This window comes from Vulpes vulpes, chromosome 2 (assembly GCF_048418805.1).
Source record: "Vulpes vulpes isolate BD-2025 chromosome 2, VulVul3, whole genome shotgun sequence".
NCBI classification, from domain to species: domain Eukaryota; kingdom Metazoa; phylum Chordata; class Mammalia; order Carnivora; family Canidae; genus Vulpes; species Vulpes vulpes.
Genome location: NC_132781.1, coordinates 75,500,840 through 75,520,544, shown reverse-complemented (window position 1 = coordinate 75,520,544; position 19,705 = coordinate 75,500,840). Strand labels below are relative to the sequence as shown.

Below are 19,705 nucleotides of genomic sequence, written 5' to 3'. Positions count from 1 at the left end.
TAGCCAAGTTGACCCATAAAACCTGCCATCACACTGGCAAAGCCACCGTATTTCTCCTCTGAATTACTGCTGCTTCAGCATCTTTATGAGTTTCCCTGTTCCTGCTCTGATCCTCTGTGCCCCTCCCCGTCCCCCAACTGTTTTCAACCGAGCAGCTGGAGGGATCATCGCTCCATTGCTCAAAGCCCTCGTGGTAGGCAGAATGATGGTTCCTCAAAGATGTCCACATCCTAATCCCCAGAACCTGTGAGTATGTTATCTTGTGTGGCAGGAGGGGTTTAGCAGGTGTGCTTAGTGTATGGGTGGGAGGATGGTCCCCGATTGCCAGGTGGGCCCAATCTACTAACATGGATCTTTAAAAATGGAAGAGGGAAGCAGAAGGTGGGGAGAGATTTGTTGTGTGGACTTGACCTCTCACGACTGGCTTTGAAATGCAGGAAGGGGTCACAAGCCCACAATGAGGAACACAGGACCTCAGTCGTACAACTGCATGGAACTGAATTCCGCTAGCAAACCCAGTGAGTGAGGAAACAGATTCTCCCCCAGAGCTCCCAGGGTAAGGAATGCAGCCCTGCCAATAGCTTGATTTTATCTTGGTGAGACTGTTTGGAGCTTCTGATCTATAGAACTGTAAGATACAAATTTATGGTTTTTAAGCCACTAGATTTGTGGTAATTTGTTTTGGCAGCAACTTCCCATCCCACTCAGTGTAAAAGCCAAGTTCCTCAGAATCCCCACCTCCCCTTCTCTCTGACATCATTTCCTACTACTCTCCCCCGGGTTCCCCTCACCCCTTCTATCAACTCCAGGGCCTGGACCAGAGTGCAGCTCATGAAGCACCAGGCTTGAAATTAAAAAAAAAAAAAAAAAAAATCAGTAATCAAGATAAATAACATTTTATTTTTATTTTTTTATTTTTTTTTTAAATTTTTTATTCATTTATGATAGTCACACACACACAGAGAGAGAGAGAGAGAGAGGCAGAGACACAGGCAGAGGGAGAAGCAGGCTCCATGCACCTGGAGCCCCACGTGGGATTCGATCCCGGGTCTCCAGGATCGTGCCCTGGGCCAAAGGCAGGCGCCAAACCGCTGCGCCACCCAGGGATCCCGATAAATAACATTTTAATGAGATATCAAAACTAATGCAAAAAAAAAAAAAATCCATGGTACACAAAATCTAAAAATTTGGACAAAAGGCAGGATCCGATCCTGAGTTTGTACAGCTCATCTCCCACTAATGCCAGTTCTGATCTTTGTTGCTCTCAAACTCCCCACCCTTTTCCATTTGCTTTTGCCCCAAATATCTTCAAGTCTTTCTGCCTCACCGGCTTCAGGCTATGCTCAAATATCCCTTTCTTAGGAGCCTTCTCTGACCCTCTATTTAAAAGTAGCAGTGTCTCTCTCATCAGCACTCCCTGGCCCTTCCCTTGCTTTATATTTCCCCCAACATGTTACACATATAATATTCTATTTTGTCTATTTACTACTGTAGGGGAGGTAAAATTTCTCCTCTATCCTCCTAGAGTTTCTGGTTGGGACTGTCTTAACAGAGTAAGAGGAGAAGAACATACAACATTCATTTTAATAAATGTTTGCATGTACCTAGGAGTCTTCACAGGAAAATAAAGACCCAAAGAAGTATCTAGACCCAAGTGCTTATATACTAAGTTGAAAAAAAGAGTGGCAGTTGTAGAAAAGTAACTAAAATATATGGGGAGACCAGAAAATAAGAGTTATTGTATACAAATTTCCCTCGACCTCAGCTCCCCATCTTTCTTGATAAAAATGTTCTTTTCCTCTTGATATTAGGAGGACAGCTTTCATGTCGGGAGTTTCATCTCTCCTTTTCAGGAAGAAAAGGAAAGGTCAAAGTGCTTTCCTTGTACCTGTTGTTTTTACAAGTGATTCAAGCTCAAAATAATATGCCAAAGCAGCCTATTTTGAGGTGGCATGTTCTGAACCCCTTTATTACTTATTGTTCACTGCTGTTTCATCAAGGCCTAAGAGATATACGGTAGGCCCTGAATCAGGTAGGAATGAAGGAGGGAGAGAGGGAGAGAGAGAGAGGAAGTGTGGAAAGTGTCAACGGTGGAACAGGGTGTGTATGTACATTCAAGTAAGAACTTTCTCATTGGTTCCTTGAAGCCTAAAATCCCTGAAGAACTGCCATAAATTTCAGTCTTTGTGTTTAAGGAAACATTGATTTATAAGAAGGGTTATTTTTTCCTCTCCCAAAGGGGAAAGCCATCAAGAGCCAGTATGTTCTATTAGATTAATTAGCAGATTTGAATTAGCTGTGTACTTTCTTTTCTAGGACATTAGCTAAATTCTGTTTCCACTGAAATTCTGGGAAATGTTTGAATTCCATGTAGTTTGTCCAAAAGCCTTTGAGATAGTCTCTGAAAGCTATATTTAAAAATCCCTAGAGATTTTATTCTTGTCTAGTTTACCCTCAACACTTAAAAATTTAATGTTGAAGATCCCTGTTCTCTGTCTTTTTTAATGGATTCTAATAAATCTATTGTCAAAGATTAATGATAACTTGCATCATAAGTTGACTTTTATGCCACAGTAACAAAGAACATTGTAATAAATGTATTAAAAAGTTGATTAGGTTGGAAGATAGACCCAAGTTTCACCACCGTTCATTAACTGACTAGCACCCATGAGAATCAGGAGTTGGCTGGAATAAACGAGCTGAGATTTAATCAGAGTGAGGTTACAGTTGGTGATACATGCTGAGTTATGAGGAATTGTGGGCTAAGATGGCTAATGTGGGTATTTGTAGAATAATTAAGCTGAGAAAGTGGGTTTAGAAGAGAGGTACAGGAAGAGGCAAAGAAGGGGAGGTGGGGAGTAGAGGGGACAGAGAGCTCAGACAAACCAGAAATAACAGACCCCATTCCTTATGGCTCTTCCAGTTCCCATCCTTGAGTCTTTGACTCCTGTCCATGAACTCCCATGGACTCTCCCCAAAGCCTTCCTTGAGCTAAGTTGAGGGACTCTTTGTTCCTTGTACTTGGAAGAGCTGACTGGACTGTGTATTCTTGAGGATGGCCATTGAAAAAGCAAAAATTTCCTTGAGCACATTTAGGAAACCACAGGCAGATTTGTGCAGTCTTTTCCACTGGAATTAAAGAGTGGGTTTTGATGGTTTTTAGTGTATGAAAGAAAAATTAGTTTCAACCAACTGTAGTATCTTGGACTTGATCCTGGAACAGAAAAAGGATCTTGGTGAGAAAACTGGTGAAATATGAATAAAGTCTGCAGTTTGGTTAATAATCGTAGTAATAGTTATTTCTTAAATTTGATATGTACCATGGTTATGAAAGATGTTAACATTAAGGCAACCTGAGTGAAGAGTATAGAGAACCTGTACTATCTTTTGCAGCTTTCCTGTAGGTCCAAACTTATTCCAAAATAAAAAGCATATTGAAAAAAAAATAACTTTCAGGGGCACCTGGGTGGCTCAGTGGTTGAGCATCTGCCTTTGGCTCAGGTTGTGATCCTGGGGTCCTGGGATGGAGTCCCGCATTAGGCTCCCCATGGGGAGCCTGCTTCTCCTTCTGCCTGTGTCTCTGCCTCTCTCTCTCTCTCTCTCTCTCTGTCTGTCTTTCTGTCTCTCATGTACAAATAAACAAAATCTTTAAAAAAATGGCTTTCAGGGACATCTGGATGGGTCAGTTGGTTGTGTCTAATTCTTGATTTCAGCTTATGCCATGATTTTAGGGTCTTGATATCGAGCTTTGCATTGGGTTCTGCAGTAGGTGGAAAGCCTGCTTAGGATTCCTTTCACCCCCTGACCCCAGCCTCCTCATGCTCCTTCTCCAAAAATAAAAGACCCAAATATCTTTCAATTCCTAGAGAGAGAAGAAAGTAGAATGATGGAATGGTAATAGCCACTATAACAGGGATCAGGAAAACTAGTGTCAAACCTAGAGAAGCTTGGTTTAAGTCCCTGCTTGGCTTCTTCCTAGCTGTGCAGCCTTAGCCAAGACACTTCACCTCTTTGATCTTCAGCTCCCTCATAAATTTATAGCATAGTTGGAGAAGCAAACAATGATGTTGACAATGATAGCATGGTAGGATGAACCAGGGTGGTGATGTAGGCAGGAGAGGGAGCTGGTCTAGTCTGGACACGTGGACTGCATGTGAATGAGGGCAGCCACTTGGCTTGTGGTACTTACTTTCTGTACTTTGACAAATAAGGAGAAAAGATCACTGTCATCCATGCCACGATTATAGCCTCTTTAGAGATGCATGTTATGTATGTAGAAAATTCCATATCACTGTGTATACACATTTCATGGGTCACCTTTCAGGTAATATTATGTCACTGGCATTTTCAGTGTCTGTAATTGTCCTCATAAATATTTTAATTGCAAATTAAAACACATGCATGTTTATGCCTCCAGTGCATATAATGTTTTGTATATAAATGTATTTGTATATAAAACATATATACATATAAAACATACTATGGTAAATATGCTGCTTTGGCATATATAACATATGCCAATATAACATACTGGTCAGGACGGAGGCTACAGAGTCAGGCTCTGGGTATGAATCCTAACTCTACCACTTACTGTGTGATGTCCCATGCCTCATTTTTCTCACACAGGGAAAAGATAGAACATGCTTCAAAAGACAATGGAGATAGACTGATGTAATTTATGCAAATAGCGGAGTGTGATGTCTGACCACAAAGACTCAATAAAATATTGGCTTTTATTATAACTATATTTTTACAGTTTGTAATAACTTAAACATTACAGAAATGGAAAAAATTCCCATAATTCCACCCACACCACCCAAGATCTTCACTACAACTGTTTGGTGCCTATTTCTGCCTTCCCCCTTCCCATTTGGGGCCTTTGTCTTTTTCTAGTCCATTTGTGTAGATTCCTGTGTTAAAAATAGTAGACCTTGGGCAGCTCCGGTGGCCCAGCGGTTTAGCGCCACCTTCAGCCTGGGGTGTGATCTTGGAGACCCGGAATCGAGTCCCGCATCAGGCTCCCTGCATGGAGCCTATTTCTCCCTCTGCCTGTGTCTCTGCCTCTCTCTCTCTCTCTCTCTCTGTCTGCCATGAATAAATAAATAAAATCTTTAAAAAAAAAAAAATAGTAGACCTTTGTCTTTAGATTTGTTGAATATTTCCCCTAATCTATTGCTTATTTTTTGTTTTGATTATTGGCTTGGAGGTTGCATGGAGGTTTGATAAATGTCATTTCATAGCCTATATGACTGAGATTTCTGTCCATTCCCAGCCTGATTTCCTCTTCTTGAAGTTCAGAGGAATGTAGATAGTATGAAGCCCTTGAGGGCTGCATTTGGGTGCCCAGTGTTTCCTGTCCATGATGGTGGCACCTTCTGAGATATCCTTGTTCCTATCTGGTCTTCAGTTCTGTGTCCATGCAGATCCTAGCCTTGTGGCTCTTCAGGCCCACTATCTGCCAGTGTATGACTGGGACACTCCTGGCCATATCATTGATCCTGTACTCATCTGGCAGATGTTCGGGCCCATGGGAAACGCTGAGGCCAACTTGGGCCTTCTCAGCCTATATAAGCCACACACCATTTCTCCTCTACTCTCCTGTACTAGGCCAAGCTTCTGGAACTCTAGGGTTATGTTCAGGTTTCTTCCCTTCTTCAGTTTACAGGTACATCTTCCCAGGAGGTAGCTAGGCCCTGTTGGAACAACCTTTTTAGGTAGATGAATACTTGTATGCAGGAAGCTGGTGGGGGTGGGGAGCCTTTCTGAACAACAGCTGTGATGGAGCAAAGAGACACTCGAACTGGGGTACAGGTGCAGCTGAGGCCTCTACTAGTTCCTAAGGGGGCTCTGAAGCTAAACAGCCCCTCAGAGTCCTCCTAAAGTGAAGCTAGTAGGCTAGACCTGTGTTCTTCCACATAGAAGAAATGTTCTTATTAGTTGTCTCTAGAGAGAGGGTATAATCTTGGGCTAGGCAGCCTCTTGCATGCCCTGGGGAGACACTCAGGTGAGATGTCAAGACTCCTGGAAGCTGGAGGGGATGAGTGTTCAGCCCTGAAGGGGGCATGTGAGTAGCGGCCATAACACCCCCCCCCACACACACACACACACAAGGTGGCTCACTGGCCTTTGAGCTTTCTTTGTGCCCCTGGCCCCTCTCTCCTCTGACTCATCAGACTATAGAATCTTTAGTCTAGAAGGATAGCCTGGCTTTTTAAAATATTCTTTCCAATTTACTGTGTTTGTCCTGAGGCCTGGGATTTTGAAATTCCAAAGCCAAAAATGAGTGTCCTTTGTTATTCACATTCTGCTGTATCATAGTTTCCCTGAGACAACAGAACAAAATGCCTGGCTGGGAAAGAGTGACAGGAAATCCCAGGACAAAGGTTCAATATATTACCCGGCCACATTCGGAAAACAATACACAATTTGTATTTAAGGCTTACGTGATGCAAACGACCCAAAATGGTGTCCCACAGGTTCTTCTTACTTGCACAGAGGGAAGAGAGAGGGATTCTTAAAAAGGCACAAAAGCACACCTTGCTAACGAAAAAATATCAGTATCTCCAGGGGATGGGATGAGAAGGGATTGGTAAAATCTTTATGTTAGCCAAAAAGAGCATAGATTTATTTATAAATTTGAGAACATTGTGAAAGAGAGATCTTTTTAGAGGCTGGAAGAGATGAGATCCAGAGAACAAAATATTTCTTGACAGAGAGAAATCTCTTCCATTTGAACTAGGGGAGAAAAGGGGAGTGAAAGGTATATTGGGGGAATGGCAGGACACCATGCAGTCTCCCTCAAATGGTGTCTTTTCACAAAGAAGCTGGAGGCAAGGTCATTTGATGCAAACAAAGGAGGAAATGCTCTCATGGAATAAATTTTGACAAGAGAACCTTGAAATAGCTCCAGAGGAGCAAAAGAAAGCCCTTCCCAGGGACATAGGGAAGGAAGTGTCACTAGGCAGAGCAAGAGCCCCACAGAAATAGGCATTACTCACTGAGGTTGGGAGTTTTTCTCTAGTAGCACTGAACAGCACAGGTGTGGGTTCAGATAAGGAAGGGTGATGACTGATAAGTTGATTTTTTTTTTTACTTAAATTTTTTTAAAAATTGAGATATAATTGGTATATATTAGTTTCAGATGTACAACATAATGATTCTAGGGGTGCCTGAGTGGCCCAGTTGGCTCAGCATCTGACTCTTGATTTCAGGTCGTGATCTCAGGGTCATGAGATTGAGCCCTGGATTGGGTTCCACACTAGGTATGGAGCCTGCTTAAGATTCTCTGTCTCCCTCTCCCCCTCCTCCACCTCAAAAAACAAAAACAAACAAACAAACAAAAAAACCCATTCTATAATTGTATATGTTGCCAAAATATTTTTTACTTTTAATTGAAGTGTAATACTTGGGAAAGGATGCATGCATCATGTATAGCTTGATGAATTCACTTATTGAAGGTACCTGTGTACCCAGCATCCCTGAACCCCCTATATTAGTTTTCTAGGGCTACTTCAACAGAAAAACCATAAACAGGGCGGCTTTATTTATTTTTTTAAAGATTTATTTATTTATTTATTTATTTATTTATTTATTTATTTATTATAGACATAGAGAGGCAGAGACACAGGAGGAGGGAGAAGCAGGCTCCATGCCAGGAGCCCGACGTGGGACTCGATCTCGGGACTCCAGGATCACGCCCTGGGCCAAAGGCAGGTGCTCAACTGCTGAGCCACCCAGGGATCCCCTAACAGGGTGGCTTTAAACAATAGAACTTATTCTCTCAGTTTGGAGGCTAAAAGTCTAAAATCAAGGTATCTACTCTAGAGAGGAGAATCCTTCTTTGGCTCTTCCTGGCTTCTGGTAGTTCCTAGCATTCCTTGGGGTTCCTTGGCTTGTAGCTGCTTCACTCTTTGCCTCCATCTTCACATGGATGTCTTCCCTCTGTGTATGTCTGTGCCTCTATGCCTCCCCACCTTCACATGGCCTTCTTATAGGGCACCATCTTTGAGGTTAAGACCCATTCTCACCTGGTAGGAGTTTAATTACATATGCAAAGACCCCATTTCCAAATAAGGACATTTCTGAGGTTCTGGTGAGGTTTTGAATTTGAGGACACTATTCAATCTAGTATATTCTCTTTGTGTCTCTTTCCAGTCACTAGATCCAAGTTTGTTTTGATTTGTCGTGGGTTTTTGCCATGGGTATAACAAAAGGCAAGTGGAGCAAGAAAGTTGAAAGTGTGAGCAAAGAATTGTGGAAGTGGTGAAGCATGAACTCTAGGTTAAGAAGGAAGGAAAGACAAGATGAACAGGTAGACACAGAAAGAAGTGGAGGGGTCAGGGTTCAAGGTTTGATAAAATTGAGGAAACAGGCCTACTGGGATACCTAAAGAAGACACATAGAAGGATAGGAGATTAGACCAAGTGAATGGCCATTTGAGTTTGTTTTTGTTGTAGATGGTTCCATTGAACTACCTATTCCAGAATGATTAGTATCCTGTTTTAGTCACTCTAACTCTAAAATAGTTTTACTCTTAAAAAATGCCTACACCCTTTAGGATTATCATTTTTCAGAGCTTTCTTTGATATTCTGAAATATTTACTCTTCCAGATTAACTTTAAAATAATATTATGTTACCAAAGAAAAAAATTTTATGGTGATGCTGATTGGAAAAGCATTTAATTTATAAATCCATTTCATAAGAATAAACATCTTTAATATTCCTATTCAGGAACAAATTTTGTCTTTCCACTTAAGTCTAACACAACTCTCAGTTTTATAGTTTTCATCTTGTGTACTTTTTTTTCTTTTTGAGACAGAGAGAAATGTACATTTGTGCACAAATTGGGGAGGGGCAGAGAGAATCCTAAGCAGGCTCCATGCCCAGCACAGAGCCTGACGTATGGCTCTATCCCACAACCCTAAGATCATGACCTGAGCTGAAATCAAGAGTCCAAAGCTTAACCCACTGAGCCACCCGGGCACCCATTTGCATATACTTTTGTAATGAAAGAGAAGGCTTCCTTCTATCAAGAAGTCAGGAAACCAAGAAGAAACTAGGTTGCCCTGTATCTACAAGGAAGGTAGCTACATGGTCCCAAGAAAGTAATTGTACCCTTTGATCACATTTTCAAAAGGGGATACTTTTCAAATGACACCTAATTAATATTTTTTTAAAACTATAATGAAAACAGGTTAAAGAAAGCAGTATAAATACAAGGTTATGGGGTGTCTGGGTGGCTTAGTCAGTTAAGCATCCAACTCTTGGTTTCAGCTCAGGTCATGATCTCTGGGTTGAGAGATTGAGCCCTGTCTTGGACTCCAAACTCTGTGGGGAGTCTGCTTCCCCTCGCCCTCTGCCCCTCCACCTGTTCTTGTTCTCTCTCTCTCTCTCTGAAATAAATAAATAAATCTTTTTTTTCTTTAAAGACAAGGCTGTGAACATAAAAAGTAATAAAGTACTGATACACCCTACAACATCATGAACCTTGAAAATATGCCAAGTAGGAAAGATCAGATAAGAAAGACCACATATTGTATGATTCTATTTCTGTGAGATGTTCAGAATAGGCAAATCCAGAGAGAAAAAGCAGTGGTTGCCAGTGGCTGGGGGAAGAGGGGAAGGAAGAATGACTTCTGGGTTTGTTTGTTTGTTTTTAAGATTTTATTCAGAGAGGAAGAGAGTCCGTGAAAGTCAAGGGAGGGGCAGAGGCAGAGGGAGAGAGAATCTCAAGCAGATTCTGCACTAAACATGGAGCCAGATGTGGGATTCTATCTCATAACCTTGAGATCATGATCTGAGCCGAAACCAAGAGTCAGATGCTTAACCAACTGAGACACCCAGGTGCTCCAAGAGTGACTTCTTTTTTTTTTTTTTTAATTAATTTTTATTGGTGTTCAATTTACCAACATACAGAAAAACACCCAGTGCTCATCCCGTCAAGTGTCCACCTCAGTGCCCATCACCCATTCCCCTCCAACACCCGCCCTCCTCCCCTTCCACCACCCCTAGTTCGAAAAGAATTGTTGGGAAATATCAGGAAGGGAGACAGAACATAAAGACTCCTAACTCGGGGAAACGAACCAAGAGTGACTTCTTAAGTGACTTCTTAAGCTCACAAAGGAAGTGAGGTTCCTTTTGGCAAGATAAAAATGTTCTGGAACTACATAGTGGTGATGGTTGTACAACATTGTGAATGCCACCAAATTATATACTATAAAATGGTTAATATGGCAAATTCTATTAAGTGTATTTGTGTGCAAGTGCACACATACACAGATACACAACTCAGGGCTGAGAAAACAGTAGAGAAAGCAGGCACAAGGTGTTCTTTTATTATAATTGCCACCACTGCCATCACCTGCCCAGGATATAGGCCCAGCCCCACATCCTTGTCAGGTTCCTTGCCCTGATTCTTGACCTGCCTACACCTCTGCAGGAGGGACTCATGTGTCCTGCCCACAGGTATGGATAGATGGCCTCTAAACTTCCTTCCAAGTCTGAGATGCTCTGGTCTTATGATTCATCTGTGGGATACTCCTTTCCCTTCTCCTTTCAATAGACGCTCCTACTTAGAGATATACCAGTATATCATACAGAAGGAGGAGTAAAAAAAATCTGGAATCAATTGGATCCGCATTCAAATATCTGTTCTGTCAATGTACTTGCTGTATGACCTTGGGACCAGGGGTTCTGTGAGCCTCCTGCTTCCATGGCTATAAAGGAGGAAATTATGACTACCACCTTGCCAGAGCTTAGCAATGTGAGTGGGAGGTGGGGGGGCAACAGAGTAAGAGCTAAATACATTTCTAATCATTGCCTTTTCCTTTTTAATCAGAGAAACTCTGAAATTCCTATCAAGAAGTAGCTATTTAACCACCACCAACTTAGTGTGATCTAAATTTGTAAATCTACTTGGCAAAGCCCAGAAACTTCTAGGCCCAATTAGATACTTATAGGATCAGAATTACCTTTGAGGTATGCCTTGCCAAAGTTAGATAATAGCTAGGTAATAATAATTAAACTTTATATGTGTCAACCAGATTTGCTATAGATTAGGGCTGCAATGAGAGCATAATCTTACATAAAAATCAAAGCCACACAATCACATTATCTCAACAGAAAAGAGAAGCAACAGATTTATAACACGCCACTGTCATTTACGTGATGGAACTAAGCCCTGGACTGCCCCCTCAGCAAAAACCTGCTTTAACATAAACCAATAAGACAATAAATGGGAATCCAAAATAACTTTGGAGTAAAATCTAATATGCATTCATGAAGGAGGGAGGCTAAGATATTAGTGGTACCCCTGCCTCTCCCAAGGGCTCTGTAAACCCCTGAGGCCTAACATGCAATTCTGCAATAGGTTCTCACATCTTTAAACCTTCCCTTACCTTATGTTGACAAAGCTCTGTAGCTTGCAGTTTGAGAACAGTTAGTGCTCCCTAGATTTTCCATGAGCTCTTGTCCTAGTTTGAGCCTCATTCCCAAAGCAGAGTCTGAGAGAAGCACTTGGTATAGGTAACATACCAAAGAGAGAACATCTGAAATAGGAGTGAGGGACAGGGAAGGTGATGTCAAGGAGGAAAGTGTGTTATCAAGGTGAGGATACAGAAAGTTTCTACCACTATATCTAAAGTACCTAAAGATGAGCCTTTATCAGCCAGTTTCCATCTCCCAGGGATTGGAAGTCACTAAGAGGGACATGAGTAACCCCTGTACCTGAGGTTATTCTTATCTGTGGGCTGAACAAGGAAGGTCTCATGGTGTTGGAGAAGGCCCTGGGGCAGGATACTGAAGGACAAGTTCTTCACACTTAGAGGTGAGAGGCTGTCGGTGAGAACAGTAGCCATGGCTGAGCTCAGAGGTGGCCAACGCAATGTAACATTGGCCACCAAATGTGTTTGTTTCAACACTTCTATGTTGCCCAATGTCTCTTGCAGCAAGGTTGTGGTCATGTGATCCTTGAATCTTCATGGAGGCATCTAACAAACCCAAAACCATACTCTTTCTACGCCTATCCATTTACCCAAGGAGGCAACAACCTCAAGCAAGTGAAGAACGGACATAGTAGGGAGTTGTTTCTCAATGTCAGGCAACAGCTTCAGTATGGGAACTGTGAGGATTAGAAAATCTTTTTTTTAAGATTTTATTTATTCATGAAAGACAGAGAGAGAGAAAGAGAGAGGCAGAGACACAGGCAGAGGGAGAAGCAGGCTCCATGCAGGGAGTCGGACATGGGACTTGATCCTGGGCCTCCAGGATCATACCCTGGGCCAAAGGCAGACGCTAAACTGCTGAGCCACCCAGGCTTCCCTAGAAAATCTTTTTTGTGTTCTCCCTCTGAAGAGCTATATCTAAGAACAGGCTATTGACATGTTTCAATAGAACTCATCTTTTTGGAAATATACATATAGGCTTAGGATTTGTTTAAAAAGTTCTGGGTTTGGGGCACCTGGATGGCACGGTCAGATAGGCAAGCATCTCTTGGTTTTGGCTCATCTCCTGATCATCAGGGTCGTGAGATTAAGTCCTGTGGCGAACGCTGTGCTTGGCAGGGAGTCTGTTTAGGATTTTTCCCTCCCTCTCCTGCTCGTGCATGTTCTCTCTCTCTAAAATAAATAAATAAATAAATAAATAAATAAATAAATAAATAAATAAATAAATCTTTAAAAGTTCTCAGTTTAATATCACTGGTTTGGTTAAAATCACGTGTCTATCTCTGAACCAATTACTGTGGCTAGAATTTGGAAAATTCTGATTGAAGAGTCCTGGATCATGCGACCTGATATATCTACAACCCCTGACGGTGAAAACCAGTGGTAAATCGGGGTGAAATTACTTTAAGAAAAGGATAAATAAATGCTGGATAGCAAAAGCAACATATCAACGACACACTCTTCTTGTTTTTACCTCTTTATTGAGATATCACTCAAAGTAGGTGAACTATACTAATCTTAAACATACAGCTTGATAACTTTTTACACAGTTGGATTATCACCACCCAAATCAGTATTATTTTCAGAAACCTCAAAGTCTCTCTTATGCCATTTCCTCATCATGACTCCCCACAGATAACTGCTATTCCAACCTCTAACACCATAGATTATTTTGCCTGTGCTTGAACTTCTTGTAAGTGGAATCTTTTGTGTTTGGCTTCTTTCACTCAACAGTATGTCTGTGAATATAAATGGAATACTACTCAGCCAAAAAAAATGAAATCTTTCCATTTGCAACAACATGGATGAACCTGGAGGATATTATGCTAAGTGAAATAAAACATAAAGACAAATACCATATGATTTCGCTTATATGGGGAAACCTAAAAAACAAATGAACAAACAAAAAGCAGAAACAGACACATAAATACAGAGGACAAATGGGTAATTGCCAGAGAGGAGGGACATGGAGGGATGGGCAAAAGGGTTAACAGGAGTGGGACATAAAAGCTTCCAGTTATGGAATGAATAAGCCATGAAGATGAGAGGTACAGCATAGGGAACAGTCATTGGTATTATAATAGTATTGCATGATGACACATGGCAGCTACACTTGTGAGCATAGCATAACAAATAGACTTGTCAAATCACTAGATTGTACACCTGAAACTAATCTAACGTGTGTCAACCACAATTCTTAAAAGATTATTAAGATGAAAATAAGTAGAATACAAGTAGAATTGGGCCACCTAAAAATAACATTTAAAAACAAATATTGTGTCTGTGAGATTCCTCCGTGTTGTTGTGTACAGCAGTAGCTTATTCTTTTTTCATTGCTGTTTAACATTCCATTCTATAGAATATTATCCAAGCACTGTTGACATACATTTGAATTGTTCTCCATTTTGGGCTATTAAGAATAAAGTTGGCATGAACATGCCTGTGCATATCTTTTGGTGGACATGAGCACTCCTTTCTCTTGGGTGTGTATACCCAAGAATGGCATTGCTAGGTCAAAGAATATGTAAATATTTAGCTTTAGTAAGTATTGCCAAACAGTTTTCACTCCCACTAGCAGGGTATGAGAGTTTCAGTTGCTACATAGTCTTGCCAACACTGGTTTTTGTCAGTCCTTCCAATTCTCTACTCCTCTTGATTTCTCAAAGAGCTACAGATATTTGCTAGTGCAAGACTCCTTGCCATGGGAAAAGTTTCCACAGACTAACAGTCAAAGTCTGGACTAAAATGCTCAGTCCTGACCCTGAAGGGCAACAGGAACAGAAGAAACAGGAGAGAGAAAACTTGGGAGAGATTGAAATGTGTGGGGCTTCAACCTATTGGTGGGATTTAAATAAAGGAAGGGGAACAAGAAGGCATTCTATCAGAGTGTACAGCTTGAGGAAAGATAGGAAGGTAGGAAAGATCTCAGAGGGAAATCTGGGAGAATGCTGACCTCACTTAAACGGAGACAGCACTTCTTGAGAGAAGCAGTTCACATGGCTGGATTGGTCAGGAGGGGCCAGCTTAGGCAAGGGCTTTGAAGTCCAGAAGTGGCCTTGGGACTTGAGTGGCTGAAGTAGGGAGGCTAGTGGGGTGTTGAGTACATGCAGCCCCAAATGGGAGTGAGGTATATGGAATGAGGGTCAGCTGGTCTTGTTCAGTCTCCATTTTCTCCTATTTCTCTCAGTGAGGAGCATAACCATGATGAGTAGGATAATCATTTATCTTTCAACAAAGCCCTTGAATGTAAGCCAGCTTCTTCATTTGGCTCTCAATTGAAGAGAGATCTGTTCTCATGCTGGAGAGAAAACCAGATGTACTGGATTGAGAAATGGTATATCTGTACAACATACTTAAGAGACACCTTAAGAGATACTCAAGGGGCTAACTTTGACTTTATGTGATTCATACCATATGGGCTGAACACACTAGATTGGAAGGATTGTGGCAGGTGTATTTGTATAAGGGAGTAAACAGCCTGGGCTGCAGGCCCTGAGAATAGATAGGAATAGCTCCATTTCCTCTGCTCTCCTTCTAGAACTCCCTGTGGCTGGGCCCATTTATCTCCCCACTTGCAGACTCAGGCCTACACTGCCAGTTGAATCATTTTTTCATTCATTCACTTATTCATTTAGCAAACTTTTGCTAGATGCCTAGTAAAAGTCAAGTACCGGAGTTGAAGATGAAAACACAGGGTTTCTGCCTTCAAGGAGCTCACAAGCAGGGAACACTGACATGAGATAATTGAATGCAAATAAGATATAAAAAGAGCCATAATAAAAGTATTGCAGAGGATAGTAAGGGACATCAATTCTACCTGAAGAAGCCAAAAAAATGGTTGAAGGATGATGTGGAATTCATCTGATAGACAAGATCAGGGGATGGCCTCCCAAGTGAAAGAGAGTGAGCCACAGCATGTCAGGAAGACTGCAAATGGTATGGCTAGAGCATAGGGTTTGTGTGAAGAAGTAGCTGAAGATGAGGGTGAGAAGTAGCCAGAGTCAGACTGTGAAGGGCTGCAAACAGCAAGCTAATGAATATGGACTTCACCCTGTTGGCAATGGGGAATCATTGTAGGGTTCGAGCCAGAACTATATAGTTCAGCTTTAGAAATCTCATACTGGCACTAGTGTGAAAGATGCAACAGTAGGCATGAGCACAGAGATAAGAAAATCAATGTAAAGGTTATTGCCTCAAATCTACTGAAAGAAGATACAAGCTTAAAATGGACTCATCAGAGACATGATGGAGAACAGGAAATGGCTCTTGAGAAGGTAAAAATCTATAAGACTTAGTAAGATTGGAGGAGGAAAGGGGAGGCCAGGAAGAAAGAATCTGGAGGACTCCTATCCTCAGTCGGGGGGGATGATGGTGCTGTTCTTTAGAAGAGGAAATGTTGGAGAAAAGGAATGCTTGGACAGGACAGGAGAGGGAAGGGGTAGAGGAAATAAATTTAATTTTCGTCATTTTTGAGCTTGAAGTGTCTGTGGGATAGAAGTAGCATATGCAGTTGGATGTACAATCTGGGGACTTGGAGTGCTAAGCTACATACGTAGATTCAGGATCATCAACACACAAGTGATAAAGCCTGGAATCATTCAGGGACACAAGTAAGATAAGAAGAAAAGACAGGACAATGCCATGGAGAACACCGACTTGAAGAGGTACGTGATCAGAAATCCCCCCAGTGAAGGAGACAGAGGTGCAGTTTGAAAGATAAGAATAAAGCTAAAAGAAATTGCAAAGTGTGTGTGGGCCATTTCTTCTCTTCGAGTTGTGTCCATACCACGTAGATGTTTCCAGCTCATAGTTGTTGCATGAACCAATCAACAAACAAATGGAGGAGTTTTATAAACATAAGGAGGCATTTCCACGCTCGAGTGCTGTGAAGAGGTCACTGATGCAAGATGAGAACTACATGTTCCCACTAAGACAACCTCAGCTACCCCAACCCCGAGGGCTCAGCCTGAGTCACTCTCCTCTGCACAGACACCTGCGCTGTGGGTTCACCAGTGCTGCCCATGGGATGCTCCTTCTAGCATGGCTGCCATCCTCAAGCCCTCCCCAACTTCCACCGGTTGACCAACAGCTAGATTGCTGCCCTTTACTCAGTTCCCAAGTTCCTACTCTGGCACATTACTGTATTAGTTACCTGTTGCTATTTAACAAATCACTCTAAAACTTAAGGGTTTAAGATACACATTAAAAAAAAAAAACCCACACATTTATTATCTCAGTTTCTGAAGTTGTGACTCTGGATATGGCCTAGCTGGGATCTTTGCTTCAGGATCTCTCAAAAAGCTACAGTCAAGTTTCAAATGAGGCAGGATTCATTTCCAACTCACTCCTTGGCTACTGGCAGTTCCTCACAGGCTGTTGGCCACAGGCTTTCTGTTACTTGCCGTACGTGCCTCTCCAACAAGGCATCTGACATCATCAAAAAAACAGTGGGAGAGAGTCGGGTAGCAAGACTCAAGTCACAGCCTCTTGTAACCTAATCGCCGTGGTGGCATCCCATCATTGTTGCCATATTCTATGAGTTACAGACAAGTCATCAGGTCCAGCCCACAATCAAGGGGAGTAGATTACACAAGAGTGTGAATACTCAGAGATACGAGTCACTGAGGGTCATTTTATTTATTTTTGTCTTTAAAATTTTTATTTAAATTGTACTTATATAGTATAACATTGGTTTCAGAAGTAGAATTTAGTGATTCATCACTTATATCTAACACCCAGTGCTCATCACAACAAGTGCCCTTCTTAATCCCCATCATCCACTTAGTCCCTCCACCCCCCACCTCACTCCTCAGCCCTCAGTTTGTTCTCTATCGTTAAGAGTCTAGAGTCTCTTATGGTTTGCCTCCACTGAGGGACATTTTAGAAATTTGCCTATGACAACCATCTAGATCCTCCATTCTCCTCCAAAACTGTTTTGCTGAGAATAATTCTCTGGTAGTGATCTTCACCATCTTCATTGAACTAAAGCAGAAAAATCTTATAACCTTAAATGTTGCTGTTTTGGGCAGCCCGGGTGGCTCAGCAGTTTAGCGTCCGCCTTCAGCCCAGGGCGTGATCCTGGAATCCCAGGATCGAGTCCCATGTCGGGCTCCTGCATGGAGCCTGCTTCTCCCTCTGCCTGTGTCCCTGCCTCTCTCTCTCTCTCTTTCTCTGTGTGTGTCTCTCATGAATAAATAAAATATTTTTAAAAATAAAAAAATAAGTGTTGCTGTTTTAATAATGCTTATATGACATTAACTACATGTCAGGATTTATAGGAACTTTATATGAGCTCTATAGACATGTTTAATCTTCACAACAGTGGATGCTCTTGTTAACTCATTTTACAAAGCACCTGAGTCATAGAGAAGTGTCTAGCCAAAGGTCACACAGCTATTAAGTGGTGGAAATGGGATCTGAGACTCAAGAGTTTGGTTTCAGAATTGCTGCTGATAACCATTCTGCTATTCTACAACTTGACTATAAGCTGGGATGCAATGTTGTCCAGTCTCAGCATGTTATGACATTAAAACAAAACATTAAAAACATAAAACATTAAAAACATTGAGCAACAAAAACAGAAATTCCAACATTTAATTATCATTAAAAGATTCTGTTGAAACTCTACAGCAACATGTTTTGTGTCTCAGAGCCTTTTATTTGCCAAGTCTCCCCTTCAAATGTTCTCTGAAACACAGCCCAGGCTATTTTTTATTTTCTTTTTCCTTATTTCTCTGTTAGATCCTTATTATATGGGTTGACTTGGTCTTCTGGCTTGATTCTTTATTATCTTGTTTATTTAGCCCATGACCTGAATTTTACAGAGCAAAGGGTAATCCTGGAATTAGCCAAGACACCAGGAATTTACCTCATTTCCTCCTAACTGTCCCATCTGATTTCTTCTCCCTATTTCTGTGTCATAAGAAAAACATAGAATGTGTAGACAGAAGTCTCCTAAGTGAGGAGGGGAGAGGGAGAAGCTGAGAAATCAAGAGAAAATTCTCTTTTGGCGGTGGGGGATGCGGAGGGGAGAGAGGACAGGAGGCTAGGAACACATAAGCTGATAATCCGGGTCTTTGTCACATTCCAAAAGACGCGTGACTATTGTGCAATGTCCCTACAGTCACAGATGAGACTGCCAAGTGGAGAAGCTTCCTTCTCATATCTAACTCATCTAGCTCTTTCCTCTGAGACTGTGAATTGGGTTAAAGCACATGGAGAATCAAGGAGAATGAGAGATGCTTTGAGTTCTCCAACCCACTCTGCCAACCAACAGGCCCCAGGTCCACACTTTGCTTCCAAGCCTGGAGTCTGTTCACCAGAAGCTTACAAGAGCTGATTCAGGAAAGACATAGCCATGCTTCATCTCTCTCAAAGTAAAACAACAGGACTATTAAGTCCTGTAGTAGCTACTTTGCAAAATCCTTCCTCCAATGGTCCCTCTCATCTGTTCCTGCTGCCAATACCCTCATTCTTCTCCCCTGATCTCTTCAACTGTCCTGTAAGTCATACCCCATTTCCTATCTTTTTCTCCACCTCAATCCACTTCAAGTACCACTGCCAGTTTAGCCTTCCCCAATGCCAATCTGATCTTACCACTTCCTTGCTCAAGAATCTCAGTTGTTCCCCTTTCTCTGTAAACTCTCCTCAAAACCTTCAAGACTCCCAAGCCCTTTTTCTAGACATATTCTTCTACATATATTGTGTGATCCATCTAAAACAGATAACTCACTGATTGCCAAGCCCTCTGTACTTCTCTGCCCCATGCCTCCTACTCCCATCATTCCTCCTGCCTCCGAAACCTTCCCTCCCCCCACCCATGGAAACAAATTCAAACACTATCAGAAATGACCACCTCTTCCAAGAAACATATTCAGCTAATTACAACTGAGTAATTAGTAATTCTGAGTAATTAGTAATTCTTTCATTTCTCAAAGCCTTCATTTGATCTTCTTTATGGCATTTTTCTTATACTACCATATCCATACACCACTCAATTATTAAAAAGTACATGCTTTGAGAGAAGTCTTTTCTTGTTGAACTTCAAATATCCTACAGTGCCCAGCAGAAAGTCTTAAACAGGTTACATGTTAAACATTTAGTAAGTAATATTTAAACTGAAGTTTGAACTTCTCTGGTCCTAATTTATTATCTAATTTATCGTTTTACATCTTTTGCTGGAATAAGCAAGACACATTCCTTTAAAGAGGGAGGATGAAGAAAAGCAGTAGAGGCCCCTGAACTGGGTGGTCACAGTCATATA

General features: G+C 41.6%; 1 pseudogene; it reads left to right on the top strand.

Moving 5' to 3' along the window:
• The first annotated feature begins 457 nt into the window (after nucleotides 1-457).
• Nucleotides 458-19,705, top strand: part of LOC112923675 (nucleoside diphosphate kinase B pseudogene) — a 44,564-nt pseudogene continuing 25,316 nt past the window's right edge.